General features: G+C 41.8%; 1 protein-coding gene across 1 annotated transcript in view; it reads left to right on the top strand.

Moving 5' to 3' along the window:
• The window catches only part of tmtc2a (transmembrane O-mannosyltransferase targeting cadherins 2a), a 119,151-nt gene that overhangs the window by 71,449 nt on the left and 33,751 nt on the right, over window positions 1–13,951 (top strand). The window lies entirely within an intron of this gene.

Here is a 13,951-nt window from a genome sequence, read left to right on the forward strand (position 1 = left end):
AGAGAAAGAAAGAGAAAGAAAGAGAAAGAAAGAGAGAGAGAGACATTTACAAATCAGTGGCCCTGACACTAGCATCCCGTACACACACACACACACACACACACACACACACACACACACACACACACACACACACACACACACACACACACACACACACACACACACACACACACACACACACACACACACACACACACACACACACACACACACACACACACACACACACACACACACACACACGCAGGCACACATGTCCAGGAAACAACAGTCTGTGGAGCAGAGGTTGGTGTGTTCCAGTCAAAGTGGCAGAGCCATATAGCCTCTGTATTACCTCCTTCTTTTTCCCCTTCCGTTCCACCTGTCAAAAACAATCAGCAGAGAATGTTGGATAAGCACAGGAAGCAAATCAAAATAAAGGTGTGTGAAATGAAGGAGTGAAAGAATGACTGGTGTATAGGTGATTCAGGAATAAGCTCTTCACCATGCACAGCATCAATAACAGTGTCAACTGCTTCCGAGCCCTTTATCAAAGCTTCAGAGGGGCTATCTTTTGGTTGTGCTTAAGACTCGGGCTTAGTTCTTTCTGACCACGTCACCTGACCAAGAAAACTCTTGTCCCTAGTCATAGCCTGTAGTTATATCCTATAATACTGTAACTAGGGTCCCTATAATACTGTAACTAGGGTCTCTATAATACTGTAACTAGGGTCCTTATAATACTGTAACTAGGGTCTCTATAATACTGTAACTAGGGTCTCTATAATACTGTAACTAGGGTCTCTATAATACTGTAACTAGGGTCTCTATAATACTGTAACTAGGGTCTCTATAATACTGTAACTAGGGTCTCTATAATACTGTAACTAGGGTCTCTATAATACTGTAACTAGGGTCCCTATAATACTGTAACTAGGGTCCCTATAATACTGTAACTAGGGTCTCTATAATACTGTAACTAGGGTCCCTATAAGACTGTAACTAGGGTCTCTATAATACTGTAACTAGGGTCTCTATAATACTGTAACTAGGGTCTCTATAATACTGTAACTAGGTTCTCTATAATACTGTAACTAGGGTCCCTATAATACTGTAACTAGGGTCTCTATAATACTGTAACTAGGGTCTCTATAATACTGTAACTAGGCTTTCTATAATACTGTACCTAGGGTCCCTATAATACTGTAACTAGGGTCCCTATAATACTGTAACTAGGGTCTCTATAATACTGTAACTAGGGTCTCTATAATACTGTAACTAGGCTCTCAATAATACTGTAACTAGGCTTTCTATAATACTGTAACTAGGGTCCCTATAATACTGTAACTAGGGTCCCTATAATACTGTAACTAGGGTCTCTATAATACTGTAACTAGGGTCCCTATAATACTGTAACTAGGGTCTCTATAATACTGTAACTAGGGTCTCTATAATACTGTAACTAGGCTTTCTATAATACTGTAACTAGGGTCCCTATAATACTGTAACTAGGGTCCCTATAATACTGTAACTAGGGTCCCTATAATACTGTAACTAGGGTCTCTATAATACTGTAACTAGGGTCTCTATAATACTGTAACTAGGGTCTCTATAATACTGTAACTAGGGTCCCTATAATACTGTAACTTGGGTCCCTATAATACTGTAACTAGGGTCTCTATAATACTGTAACTAGGGTCTCTATAATACTGAAACTAGGGTCCCTATAATACTGTAACTAGGGTCTCTATAATACTGAAACTAGGGTCCCTATAATACTGTAACTTGGGTCCCTATAATACTGTAACTAGGGTCTCTATAATACTGTAACTAGGCTCTCTATAATACTGTAACTAGGGTCCCTATAATACTGTAACTAGGGTCCCTATAATACTGTAACTAGGGTCTCTATAATACTGAAACTAGGGTCTCTATAATACTGTAACTAGGGTCCCTATAATACTGTAACTAGGGTCCCTATAATACTGTAACTAGGGTCCCTATAATACTGAAACTAGGGTCCCTATAATACTGAAACTAGGGTCCCTATAATACTGAAACTAGGGTCCCTATAATACTGAAACTAGGGTCTCTATAATACTGTAACTAGGGTCTCTATAATACTGTAACTAGGGTCTCTATAATACTGTAACTAGGTTCTCTATAATACTGTAACTAGGGTCCCTATAATACTGTAACTAGGGTCTCTATAATACTGTAACTAGGGTCTCTATAATACTGTAACTAGGCTTTCTATAATACTGTAACTAGGGTCTCTATAATACTGTAACTAGGGTCTCTATAATACTCTAACTAGGGTCTCTATAATACTGTAACTAGGCTCTCAATAATACTGTAACTAGGGTCCCTATAATACTGTAACTAGGGTCCCTATAATACTGTAACTAGGGTCCCTATAATACTGAAACTAGGGTCCCTATAATACTGAAACTAGGGTCTCTATAATACTGTAACTAGGGTCCCTATAAGACTGTAACTAGGGTCTATAATACTGTAACTAGGGTCTCTATAATACTGTAACTAGGGTCTCTATAATACTGTAACTAGGTTCTCTATAATACTGTAACTAGGGTCCCTATAATACTGTAACTAGGGTCTCTATAATACTGTAACTAGGGTCTCTATAATACTGTAACTAGGCTTTCTATAATACTGTAACTTGGGTCTCTATAATACTGTAACTAGGGTCTCTATAATACTGTAACTAGGGTCTCTATAATACTGTAACTAGGCTCTCAATAATACTGTAACTAGGCTTTCTATAATACTGTAACTAGGGTCCCTATAATACTGTAACTAGGGTCTCTATAATACTGTAACTAGGGTCTCTATAATACTGTAACTAGGCTCTCAATAATACTGTAACTAGGCTTTCTATAATACTGTAACTAGGGTCTCTATAATACTGAAACTAGGGTCTCTATAATACTGTAACTAGGGTCCCTATAATACTGTAACTGGGGTCCCTATAATACTGTAACTTGGGTCCCTATAATACTGTAACTAGGGTCCCTATAATACTGTAACTAGGGTCCCTATAATACTGTAACTAGGGTCCCTATAATACTTAAACTAGAATCTCTATAATACTGTAACTAGGGTCCCTATAATACTGTAACTAGGGTCCCTATAATACTGTAACTAGGGTCCATATAATACTGTAACTAGGGTCTCTATAATACTGTAACTAGGGTCCCTATAATACTGTAACTAGGGTCCCTATAATACTGTAACTAGGGTCTCTATAATACTGTAACTAGGGTCCCTATAATACTGTAACTAGGGTCTCTATAATACTGTAACTAGGGTCCCTATAATACTGTAACTAGGGTCTCTATAATACTGTAACTAGGGTCCCTATAATACTGTAACTAGGGTCCCTATAATACTGTAACTAGGGTCCCTATAATACTGTAACTAGGGTCCCTATAATACTGTAACTAGGGTCCCTATAATACTGTAACTAGGGTCCCTATAATACTGTAACTAGGGTCCAGAGTTGTTATCATTTCCTCGTTAGGTCATGTGGTCAGGGGAAACTCTGGGCCCTACTTAATAGGATGCACGGGGCGAAGGACGCTGCATATGATTGGATGTTCCCTTTCTTGGCGTGTAATTAAAGTGTGACAGAAACAGTAGATTCCCTCGTTTGTCTCAATGAGGCCCGGGGCTGCAGATTAGTGCGACGGCGGTTGACGACCGCTTGATGAATGCCGTGGCAATTATCTTCCACAGAGGCGTTCAGCTGTGAAATGATGCCTGCGGTGGTAATTCCCTCACTCACTCTCTTTCTCTCTTTCTCGCTCTTTTCTTGACTGTGGTTAGATTGTATGTGTTTGTTTGTGCCAGAGCTGAGGAGTCTCACACGTTCTGTATTTAGTGGCATGTCTACAGAAGTGGGGAAGGCTATTTGTTTCTACAACTAGAACAATGTGCATGAAAGAGCAGTGTGTCATCAGTTAATGTAATGTAACAATCTATCTGTTGGCTAGTAGGTCTAACAATATGGCATATCTGAAGTAAAGTGATGGATAATGTTTGGCTTTCCTTTAGTTGCCTGACAACACTGGTGCAGTCTCTCTATTACTCTATAGACAGCAATCCCAGAGAGAAGCAGGGTGGTCCAGTGGTCCCTCCATCCCAGTGGGGGATGGGAACCTATGACCTGTCCCATTATGGGTCCCTGTGCTAGCACCACTTCAGCCTTTATAGCGAGTGGTATTCAGTAATGAGGTCCCTTCTTTAAAGTCAGCCACTGAAGGCCGGACCCTAGTCCTGTCTGATTAACTGGGGGAATGTACCTACTCAGGACAAAAGGCCCAATGTGTTAAGAGAAGTGTAAACGGCCTGGATGTCCCTGGTTGATGACATCAGAGTTCCATCAAAAACACTGGCCAATGTACTGCATCCACACAGAGGTGATACTCCGGGTGAAGTTTCCCGTCGGTACAGATCTAGGATCAGCTTTCTCCCCCAATCCTTACCTTAAAGTGATGCAACAAAAGTTTTGTATCATTTCTGCCGGTAGCTTTGAAAGTAAATCCCCTACAAATTGTGCACAATTGTGTAGAATGTCATCCATTTCATATGATATGTTACGAATTACAATTCGTACAATATGTTATGAATTTGTAAGTGCTTAAGATCCCGTTCAAATCAAATCAAACTTTATTTGTCACATGCGCCGAATACAACAAGTGTAGTTCTTACTATGATATGCTTACTTACAAGCCCTTAACCAACAGTGCAGTTCAAGAAGAGTTAAGAAAATATTGACCAAATAAACAAAAGTAAAAAATTATAACACAATAACATAACAATAACGAGGCTATATACAGGGGGTACCGATACCAAGTCAGTGTGCGGGGGTACAGGTTACAGGTCATTTGTACATGTAGGTAGGGGTGAAGTGACTATGCATTGATAATAAACAGCAGTGAGTAGCAGCAGTGTACAAAACAAATGGAGAGTTGGGGGGGGTCAATGTAAATAGTCCGGTGGCCATTTGATTAATTGTTCAGGAGCTTATGGCTTGGGGGTAGAAGCTGTTAAGGAGCCTTTTGATCCTAGACTTGGAGCTCCGGTACCGCTTGCCGTGCGGTAGCAGAGAAAACAGTCTATGACTTCGGTGACTGTAGTCTCTGACAATTTTATGGGCTTTCCTCTGACACAGCCTATTATATAGGTCCTGGATGGCAGCAAGCTTGGCCCCAGTGATGCACTGGGCAGTACGCACTACCCTCTGTAGCGCCTTACGGTCAGATACCGAGCAGTTGCCATACCAGGCGGTGATGCAACCGGTCAGGATGCTCTCGATGGTGCAGCTGTAGAACCTTTTGAGGATCCGGGGACCCATGCCAAATCTTTTCAGTCTCCTGAGGTGGAAAAGGTTTTGTCGTGCCCTTTTCACGACTGTCTTGGTGTGTTTGGACCATGATAGATTGTTAGTGATGTGGACACTACAGCACCGTCCACTACAGCCCCGTTGATGTTATTGGGGGCCTGTTCGGCCCACCTTTTCCTGTAGTCCACAATAAGCTCCTTTGTCTTGCTCACATTGAGGGAGAGGTTGCTGTCCTGGCACCACACTGCCAATTCTCTGACCTCCTCCCTGTAGGCTGTCTCATCGTAGCAAACTTAATGATGGTGTTGGAGTCATGTTTGGCCACGCAGTCGTGGGTGAACAGGGAGTACAGGAGGGGCCCCAGTGTTGAGGATCAGGGTGGCAGACGTGTTGTTGCCTACCCTTACCACCTGGGGGGCGGCCCGTCAGGAAGTCCAGGATCCAGTTGCAGAGGGAGGTGTTTAGTCCCAGAGTCCATAGTTTAGTGATGAGCTTCGTGGGTACTATGGTGTTGAACGCTGAGCTGTAGTCAATGAACAGCATTCTCACATAGGTGTTCCTTTTGTCCAGGTGGGAAAGGACAGTGTGGAGTGCGATTGAGATTGCGTCCAGACTTGTGGAGGTCTTGGCTGATTTCTTTTGATTTTCCCATGATGTCAAGCAATGAGGCGGTGCCTCAGAAAAAAAATTGTGGTTGACCCTTGGGAGCAATTTCCAAATGCCTGAAGGTACCACATTCATCTGTACAAACAATTGTATGCAAATATAAACACCATGGGACCACGCAGCCGTCATACCGCTCAGGGAGGAAACGCGTTCTGTCTCCTAGAGATGAACGTACTTTGGTGCGAAAAGTGCAAACTAATTCCAGAACAACAGCAAAGGACCTTGTGAAGATGCTGGAGGAAACCGGTACAAAAGTATCTATATCCACAGTAAAACGAGTCCTAAAAAAGCCAGACTACGGTTTGCAACTGCACATGGGGACAACGATCGAACTTTTTGTAGAAATGTCCTCTGGTCTGATGAAACAAAAATGGAACTGTTTGGCCATAATGACCATCGTTATGTTTGGAGAAAAAGTGGGAGGCTTGCAAGCCGAAGAACACCATCCCAACCGTGAAGCATGGGGTGGCAGCATCATGTTGTGGGGGTGCTTTGCTGCAGGAGGGACTGGTGCACTCCACAAAAAAAGATGGCATCATGAGGTAGAAAATTAAGTGGATATATTGAAGCAACATCTCAAGACATCAGTCAGGAAGTTAAAGCTTGGTCGCAAATGGGTCTTCCAAATGGACAATGACCCCAAGTGTACTTCCAAATTTGTGGCAAAATGGCTTAAGGACAACAAAGTCAAGGTATTGGAGTGGCCAGCACAAAGCCCTGACCTCATTCCTATAGAAAATATGTGGGCAGAACTGAAAGTGTGTGCGAGTAAGGAGGCCTACAAACCTGACTCAGTTCCACCAGCTCCAAAATTCACCCAACTTATTGTGGGAAGCTTGTGGAAGGCTACCTGAAACATTTGACCCAAGTTAAACAATTTAAAGGCAATGCTACCAAACACTAATTGAGTATATGTAACGTCTGACCCACTGGGAATGTGATGAAAGAAATAAAGGCTGAAATAAATAATTCTCTCTACTATTTTTCTGACATTTCACATTCTTAAAATAAAGTGGTGATCCTAACTGACCTACGACAAGGTATTTTTACTAGGATCAAATGTCTGGAATTGTGAAAAACTGAGTTTAAATGAATTTGGCTAAGGTGTATGTAAACTTACGACTTCAACTGTACGTACGGTCACTGTGGGGACAACGTCGTCGATGCACTTATTGATGAAGCCGATGACTGAGGTGGTATACTCCTCAATGCCATTGGATGAATCCGTGAACATATTCCAGTCAGTGTTAGCAAAACAGTCCTGTAGCGTACCGTCCACTACATCTTACCACTTTTGTATTGAGCGAGTCACTGGTACTTCCTACTTTAGTTTTTGCTTGTAAGCTTGGAATAAAGTTGGTCTAGAGTTTATTTTTCCTCCTCTGGTTGCACATAAAACTGATTTAAGTTTCCCTGCATTAAAGTCCCCGGCCACTAGGAGCGCCGCTTCTGGGTGAGCATTTTCTAGTTTGCTTATAGAGTTGGTCTTATAGAGTTGGTTGCGTGCGGTCTTAGTGCCAGCATCGATCTGTGGCGGTAAATAGACGGCTACGAATAATATAGATGAGAACTCTCTTGGTAGATAGTGTGGTCTACAGCTTATCATAAGGTACTCTACCTCAGGCGAGTAATACCTCGAGACTTATTTAACCTTTTACGGGGGCAGCCCGACACCGGTACACTTATGACAACATCCAGCTCAAAGTGCAGGGCGCGAAATTCAAAATCTATTCATTTTAAAATATTTAACTTTCACACATTAACAAGTCCAAGACACCAGATGAAAGGTGCACATCTTGTGAATCAAGCCAACATGTCTGATTTTTAAAATGTTTTACAGGGAAGACAAAATATGTAAATCTATTAGCTAACCATGTTAGCAAAAGACACAACTTTTTCTAACTCCATCAGTTTCTTACTCCATCAGGCGCTATCACAAATTCGACCAAATAAAGATATAAATAGCCACTAACCAAGAAACAAATTCATCAGATGACAGTCTGATAACATATTTATTGTATAGCATATGTTTTGTTCGAAAAATTTGCATATTTCATGTATAAACCATAGTTTACATTTCAGCTACAATCCGAAATTGCACCAAAAGCAGCCATAATATTTACAGACACCAACGTCAAATAGCTAATTACTCATCATAAAACATTTCTGAAAAATACATAGTCTGCAGCAATTGAAAGACAGGCATCTTGTGATTCCAAACAATATTTCCGATTTATTAAATGTTTTACAGCGCAAACAAAATGTATCGCTATATTAGCGTAGCTACAATAGACAGAAATAATTGGGCGCCCACGGCCAATTCACATGCACGACAGATATATGAAATAACATCATAAAATGGGTCTTACTTTTGCTGATCTTTCATCAGAATGTTGAAGAACGTGTCCTCTGTCCAGATGAGTCGTTGTTTTGATTCAGAATGGCAAATGTCCCTCTTCAATTAGCATTGGCACTTGCCGAGTGGCATAAATTTCTCCAACGTAAACACAGTCAGAGGACGGAACACGGCAAAACTCCCGAATAAAGTTTCAATAATCTGATTAAACTATATTGAAAAAACATACATTACGATGATATGGTCACATGTATCAAAAAAAATTCGAGCCGGAGACGTTAGCCGTTTGTTACCAAGGCAAAACAGAAATCCATCGCACTTCCTCCAGAGTACCGGAAGTGGACGGTCAGGTCAAAGAAATAGGTATTTTTCCACCACAGAACAAGATGAGCAGACAAATTTCTTCTCTGACATCCTCTTTACACCAATAGGAAGGCGTATAGAGTGTCAGCAGACTCCTAAGTGTTAAGACCATGTATAGGCATCAAATTGAAAAGAGCATCGATTTCTGACATTTTACTTCCTGGTCAGGAAAAGTGCTGCAGAAGAACTTCTGTTTCACTCAGAGAAATAACTCTTTTAGAAACTAGAAAGTGTTTTCTATCCAAAAAGAATAATAATATTCATATTGTACGAGCAAGATTTGAGTAGGAGGCCGTTTGAAATGGGCACGATTTCACTGGCTACTCAACACTTTGCCTTGCAGCCATAAGAAGTTTTAATATTAGACATCGCGCACCAGCTGTTATTGACAAAAAGACACACCCCCACCACTCGTCTTACCAGACGTAGCTTCTCTGTTCAGCTGGTGCATTTAAAATCTCTCCAGCTCTATTTTATCTGTGTCGTCCTTCAGCCACGACTCGTGAAACATAAGATATTACAGTTCTTAATGTCCCGTTGGTAGGATAATCTTAATCAGAAATCATCAATTTCATTTTCCAATGATTGCATGTTAGCAAGTAGAATTGATGGCAGTGGGACTTTACTCGATCGCCAACGGATTCTCAAAAGGCAGCCCGATCTGCGTCCTCTTTTTCTCCGTCTTTTCTTCATGCAAATGATGGGGATCTGGGCCTGTTCCCAGGAGAGCAGTATATCTTTTTCGTCGGACTCGTTAAAGGAAAAAGGTTCCTCCAGTTTGTGGTGAGCAATCCCAGTTCTGATGTCCAGAAGTTATTTTCGGTCATAAGAGACGTAAGCAGCAACATTATGTATAAAATAAGTAAAAAAATAAGTTACAAACAACGCAAAAACAACCTTACAAAATAGCACAATTGGTTGCAGGCATGTAAAAAGCCATCCTCTTCGGCGCCATCTTAACAGTCTCTGAGTAGTGGGGAAACTAGGGGCAACTTCATCCTACACCCAGATATTGTGGCAGCGTTGCAATGTCAAGCATTGTAAGGATCAGGCTAGGGATAGGAGTGCAACAGTGGCCTGGCTATCATACACAATGTTACTGTTTTAACTCTAACTAAAAGAGTATGGTCCAAGAAGGCCCAACCAAGGCCCATATACCAGGAGGATTTATGAGGAGGATGGGGAGTGTAAACGGGACGTGACTTTATAGAGGAAGTCCATAGGCTCTTTCCCCCTGCTGCTTTCTGTCAGTCCACAGGCAGCTTTATGAGAGAGTCAACTAATGTCAACCTAATCCCGCTGTGTCTTCAAACACGTCTTGAACAGCGCCAACAGACACTAGTAACAGTACGATGGGTATTAGAGGACCACACGCAGCAGAGGACAATGTTTGAACATGGCTAATGATGAATGACAAACACAATGAGGAGATAAGAATGGGCTGGTCACCATGTTATTTAAAAGAGAGATAGGGAGAGAGGGAGAGAGAGAGACAGGGAGAGAGAGAGGGACAGAGGGAGAGGGAGACAGAGAGAGAGAGAGAGAGGGACAGAGGGAGAGGGAGGGACAGTGCCCATGCGGATGGAAAGCAGAGATGTAGTGAAGAGAGCAGTAATAATCCACAGTGTGTGAGATCTGTGGAGAGCGCAGGGTTTAGATGAAAGCCTTTGCCCGAGTGGGACTGCAGCTTTGACATGCTGCAGGGGATTATTCCGGCTCTTTTAACCAGCCACAGATCTTATGAGCTCCAATAAGAGAGCTGCTCTGACGCTGGAAATAAAGTAACTCTAACTCAAACAGATAAATCATCAATGATCCTAGCATTGCCTTGGGTGACTTCGACTGCACCTCTAGAATCCAATCGCATCAAATCAATCCACATAAAATTAAGTCAAATGTTATTTGTAAAGTTATTTTTGCAAAATCATTTTTCACAGAATAGCCAGATGAGTTGTGAAATAGAATGATATAGAGAGAAAGGTTGAAGTTCGTAATAGAAAAAAGTGCAGAAAAGTAAGCAGGTGAGTTTATCTTCATAGTGCTTCAGAGGAATTTGGTGGAGTTTCAGACTCTCACTCAGAATTGAAGGAAAAGTGATTTTCTTACTCCCTTCAGCCCAAAAATCTTTAAATCTCCCCGGTCATATTTGATATCTTTCTACAGAAAGAGAAGAATGAAAACACAGATTTTCTGTAATTGGTTTATCTCACAGTCACATGTACCTCATCTCAAAGGAAATCTTCTCCTCCTCAGAGAGATGAAATTGTCTCACACTCTCAGTTCTGAAGTGAAGGCCCAACAAATGAAGCATGTCTATTGTCCAGAACAAGTCAATCCTAATAAACTCCTTAGTCCTAATTTAAGGGTAATTGGAGATGCAGGTTTCAAAAACTCGTACGCACTAGTATGGTCATAACCTTCGCTGAGCAGGCCTATTTGAAAATAGTTTCTCTCTGAGCTCTCTGTTGAGAGTTAACTGGGGCTATGTTTATGTGCTTATGAATATATTTGATTTGATATCCTGAATGTACATTACTTCCAGCTGAACTGTAGGCTACTGACACTTTTAAAGAGGATTTTCTCTGTTTACAGTTAGGAGCACAATGACATTGTTTGATAAATAATCCATCAGGTTTAAACTGTACGACATCATTCTTTGGCAATGAGACAAACCATTTTCATACTGCCGTGCCAACCGGAGCCATACTGTGCTGGCTCTGATCCTTTCTGTTCACATTGACCTTTGCAGCGTGACAACCGTAACTATAGTAGATGCGTGACCAGGCCAGTGCAGTACAGCTCAGCTCGGCATGGCTCGGCTCGGCATGACTCGACTCGCCATGACTCGGTGCGGTTTAGGAGTGTGGAAAGAAGATGAGAACTAGACACCTAGGCTGTGCAGCTGCCTGGTTGCCTATGTCATGCTGGGGTTAACACTCTTACTCAATCTATTCATCTCTGTGGTGCTCTGAGATTATTTAATATTTACTTTGTAACCTAATTTAAAGTAGGGAGTACATTTTGTCTGTAATTGCGAAACAGCCTGAAATGTTCAATGGCCTGGTGAGATTGTGATGAAAACACTTACCTACACAGACATACACACACAAACACACACACACACACACACACACACACACACACACACACACACACACACACACACACACACACACACACACACACACACACACACACACACACACACACACACACACACACACACACACACACACACACACACACACGGCTGTCATGCCACCCCCACAGATTCAGCCAGAGTTCACTGGAGGCCGGTGTGTGGATGGAAGCCACACTCTCTGTCTGTACTGTACAGTAGGGAGACAGTAGGGAGAAGAGAAAACTCCCTGGTCTCTGGACAGTAGGAAGCCTCATGCTGTCGGCCTGGCCGATAAATATTTTAAAAAGCGTCCATACAGATTCATCCAAATTAATTACATTTCTTCTTTAGACCATCAGACCAACGGATGATGATAAACTGGATTATGAGATCACAATACATCATAAGGGGGCCATACATGCTTATGACAAGTGTTATAATGCATTCAAACTGCATCATAATGCGTTATACCTGCAGGCTTGAAGTAAAGTGTTTCCCCAACTTTCTCCTGAGAGAGAGCAATATGTTCTGTTCAACTGGTATATGTGTCAATACATTCCTTTCACAGCTGCAGCCTCTCTCTTCCGGACTGCGGTGACCCCTAAGCCTAGACAGATGTGATTTAATTAGCCAGAATCGGGCGGGGATGGGGGGGTCAAGGACGTGACCGGATAACCTTCCGTAACCATAGCAACGGTAACTCTAGACTTTAAAGTTTTGCAGACCTGTCCAGAGGACAGGGGCCGTATTCACAAGGTATGAGTCAGAGTGCTGATCTAGGATCAGGTTCCTCCGTGTCCATATAATCATATTTATTATGATATAAAAGACTGATCAGCACTCTGACTAAACCAGATCAGCACTCCTACTCTGAATATGGGCCCAGGAGTGTGACCCTGTAAAACAAAGTGAAATGATATTTGAGCTCTACTTATCAGTTATCTACTTATCATACAGTTGTCCCCTGGCTGCTTTCTGTTTCAGCCTTTTTTGATTCGAGTAGTGCTCTAATCTATTCATCAAAAAATAAAATTCCCAGATTTTTATGAGCCTAACATGCCAAAAAAGGTCTTAATTCCTATGCCAGATATGTATTCATAAAGCCATTAGGAACTGTAAAAATAGCAAACAATCTCTCTTAAAGTCCATTTCCCTCTGAGAAGTTCATGAGGGGATGGGTTAGTAACATTTGGCAGTTGTAATGAAGTTTTGAAGTTACTAGTCCTGGTCTAACTACAGTAACGTCCCTGGTGGAGCTGAAAGCTGAACGTGATGACAGGCCAGTGGAAGGTGTTTAATAAGGAACCTGACGCTGATCATGCTTCGGCATTAATCCTCTTATAGCTGTAAACAGAATCTACATACCGACACAGTGAGCTCTGAGCTGATTAAACATCACTCTCCACTCTACTGAAATGGGCCAACAATCTGAAACAGGCCCTCCCCACTCTACTTCTCCCAGCATACACTAGGGCAGCATCTGACATGGCACCCTATTCCCTTCACTATGTATGGATTAGGGTGCCATTTCAGAACCCACCCTAGGCCTGAGTTGTGCAGTCAAATTGCACTCAAGGGACTTAGCTAGTCTAAACACATAGCCTATTTGGGCATACAAGACACCATGCTACAATACATGGACGGATCTGTTCTATATCAAATTTAGAGGCATTACTTTGCAGGAAGACGGATGAATGGAATAAGAAACACAGTGCAGCCCTGATGTCATCGTATGCAGTTGGTAGAAGGGTCCAGTGTCGTGGTCTATTGGTCACGTATAGTAGGTGCTCTGTTTATTTGACATGTCTTTATTGGGGCAAAGGAAACTGTTTAAAATCTCCACTGGCACCAGTGCTCCAACATTTTAGAGGTCCATTTTTATTTAACCTTGATTTAACCAGGAAACGCCTGGTTAAATTAAAGGGAATTAATTTAAATGTATATTTTAATGTACGTAGGCCTAACTGTAATTAATGTAGGTATGAGCTTAGCATACATTTACATTGAGTTTCACAGCTACTTTATTGGGCAGTAATAGCATATGTTCACGTGGAATTGGCCTAGCCTACCAGTAATTCTCATCCCACCGTCAAATGAG

The sequence above is a fragment of the Salvelinus fontinalis genome, chromosome 39, assembly GCF_029448725.1.
Source record: "Salvelinus fontinalis isolate EN_2023a chromosome 39, ASM2944872v1, whole genome shotgun sequence".
Lineage (NCBI taxonomy): Eukaryota > Metazoa > Chordata > Actinopteri > Salmoniformes > Salmonidae > Salvelinus > Salvelinus fontinalis.